Below are 3,432 nucleotides of genomic sequence, written 5' to 3'. Positions count from 1 at the left end.
ATCAAGGGTAAGGGGAATAGGGTTGTAGATGCTCTCTGTAGGAGAGTGCAGATGAACCATGTTGCAATAATAATATTGTATGGGATAGATTTACAAGATCAAATCTTACAAGAAGGACAACATGATGATAGGTATAGGGAGATTAGGCCCATGTTACAGCAGCAAGGTACAATTGATCAAGATGTGGGTTGTCATCTCATGGTAGAGGGCTTGGTGAGATTTGGGGACAAGATTTATGTGCGAGATGGCAGTGGGCTCAAGAAGCTTATCTTGAGGGAGTTTCATGTCAAGCAATATTTAGGTCACCTGGGATATTATAATACATTAACAACAGTGAATAAGTTCTACTACTAGCCGAATATGAAGAAGGAAGTGGCAGTGTTCATGGCTAGATGTTTTGACTGTCAACAAATGAAAGAAGAGTGTAAGCATCCAGGTGGATTTATTCAACATATTCCAATTCTAGAATGGAAATGGAATGCCATTTCCATGGATTTCATTAAAAGTCTTCTAAGGAAATTAATGCAACATGATTATGTCATGGTTGTGGTAGAGAGGGTGACAAAGGTAGCTCACTTCATTCGAATGAAGACTACTTATTCAGCTAGTGAGGTGGCACAAGTCTTCATCAAGGAGATCATGAGATTGCATGTTGTTCCGAAGAGGATTGTGTCAGACAGGGATGCTAAGTTCACTTCCAAGTTTAGGAAGGAGTTATTTACAAGTTTGGGTACAGATTTTCCCTTTAGTACAAATTATCATCCGCAGACAAATCAATAGACAAAGAGGGTCAATAGATATTGGAAGATATGCTGAGAATATATGTGATGCATCAGTAAAGGAGATGGGAGGAGTACCTTCCATTAGTTGAGTTTCCTTACAACAACAGCTATTAAGAGTCACTGAGGATGAGTCTATTTGAGGCATCATATGGGCGGATTTTTAATACTCTCATCAATTGGAGTGATCTAGTGAACATGGTACTTATTGCACCAAACATGTTTGTAGACATGGAACAAGAAATGTAGGTTATAAAGAAGAATCTAAAGGCAACACAAGACAATAAGAAAAGTTATGCAGACCATCATAGGGAAGTTAAGGAGTTTCAAGTTGGGGAGCATGTGTATTTTCACATCAATCCCAAGAAGAGATCCTTGAGGATTGGATCATGTTCCAAGTTGGCACCATGGTATTGCGGGCCTTTTGAGATCCTTGAGAGGATTGGACCAGTGGCCTACAGACTTGCATTGCCTCCGACAGTGAAAGTCCATGATGTTTTCCATGTTTCATTCCTTAAAATATATGTAATGGATGTTGATCATGTTATTGATTAGTTTGTATTGTAGGTGGAGCTAGAAGGAGAATTCTAGCTGGAACCTCAGTGCATTTTGCAATGGAAACAACTCATGCTCCTAAAGAGAGAAATCGAGAAATTTAAAGTGTATTGGAAGTACTTTGGGCCTGATAAAGCTACATGGGAGATGGTTGATCTATTGTGGGCTATGTATCCTTCATTGTTTTTCAGTTCAGACAAAGATGTTTTGGTATATGTACATATTCATGTATGGATTTTATTTTAAATACCACAATGAGTTGTGATATAAATCTCCAATAAGTGGTATGGTTGTCATGTTGTCATTTTTTTCATGATGGTTTTGATTTTGAGCAAGTTATTCATTGTAAATACTACAACAAGATGGGTTATAAAGCTCCATGGGTAGTATGTTTTGGTTTTGAACAGTTTTACTAGTTGTAGGTGTCATAGAACATAAGGGATAGTGTTCCCCTAAGGGGAATGAGACTGTAACAACCCCGCTTCAAAATTTCATGTAATACAAGTTAATAAAGGCAAGATAAGACCAAGTTCAAGGAACACTTATTTCAAGCTGAATGTTGGGAAAAATATCCTAATGAGCATCACTTGTTGTATTTAAGGCTAAAGGAAATTTACAAAGGCAATGGAAAAGGCTTTGAAAAGGAAAAGAGGCATTAATTGGCATATTTTTATGAAATTGAAGGAAGTTAGGAGAAGAGGGAGGTGAGAGATCACACGTTTCATGTGAGGAGGAAATTGAAGGAAAATAATGGAAAAATGAAGAAATTAGAGGCATCAATAATAAAAAGACATTAGAGCATCAATTTGTATACTTTTGTCAGTTCAGTTTTAGAGTTAGTCTCAGAGAGGAGAAGAGGACCAAGAAGAGAAGGAGATCAAGCAAGCGAAGGAAGGAGAAGGAAAGCAAGGACCAAGCAAGGACCAATCAAGGAAAGGTTGGATCAAGCATTTTCTATAGGAATACCTGTAGGTAACAAATTGCATGTATGGTTTCCTAGCTAGTTTTGGCATGCATGGCATATGCATGTGCATATTTTGGTTTTTTTGTTGTCAGTGGAACGGATTTTGTTGAGTTTTTTACAATGGTTTCAACCTCGCCATGCTATTTCTAGATAGTCATGGTGTGATGGGATTCTTTCACATTTGAACTATGGATTGTTGAAAGGTTTTGGATCCGAGTGAGGTGGTATTAGGAAAATTCCAAGGTTTTTGGGTGGAGAGGGTTTTCTCCAAGAAGCACTCAATAGATGTGTGAGACAAGAAAATTCCTGAAGGGATGGTGAAGGAATTCTGATGCATCCAACCTTCGTTTGATTTTGTGATCTTGGGATCGGTTTAGGTGAGATCATGGTATGGTGAGGATGGAGGTGGTTTAAACTCTCGATCACCTTGGTTGTTTATGGATGGTTTTATCCCATGATATCCCACATTCATGCTTGGAATATGGTAAGGGGTGATTGGCTGAAAGAAAGATTTGGTTCAACCCAATCTATTGTCGGGTGGTACATGGAAGTCCCTGACTTTGTTGGATTTTACATATGGTTAATTAGAGCTAAGTTCCACTTTCTTTTTATGAATAAATGTACTTGTTATTTTGTGGCTTTAATGGTTGTTCTCTCATTACTATTTATCTCGTTATATGTTGGTTATAAGCATGGTTAATTGACAGATATAAGTATGGATCTTAACACATTTCTATTAATGAATGTCTAGATAATCAATGCATGACCTAATTGGTGTATGAACACTATTGTGAGAAGGCAGTGTTCCTTATTTTTTATCCTTATATAAGTTTTGAGATCATTATGTTTAGATTTGCATTCATGACCTGTAGGTTGTATGTTCACCATATGTTTGATGGAATGCCAGTCTTGGTTGGGAGAGGTTACTTCAATTCATGGTTCAAGTTTTGATGCATAAGCTTTGTTTCTATGTTGTTGGTCATCTCTGCAAGTTTCACTAAGTTCTGGGTAGAGGCCTAGGTCCTGGCCCTAGAAAAGTGGCTCGGAATTCAGGGTCACTATCATAGAACTAACTAGAAAAGTCCACAGTCGCATGGAGGTAGGCTTATCAGTTTGACTAGAGGGCTATAGTCG

The sequence above is a fragment of the Pinus tabuliformis genome, chromosome 3_1 (assembly GCF_031772625.1).
Source record: "Pinus tabuliformis cultivar Carrire ecotype Pingquan chromosome 3_1, CPIR1, whole genome shotgun sequence".
Taxonomy (NCBI): domain Eukaryota; kingdom Viridiplantae; phylum Streptophyta; class Pinopsida; order Pinales; family Pinaceae; genus Pinus; species Pinus tabuliformis.
This window is presented reverse-complemented; position numbering follows the sequence as displayed.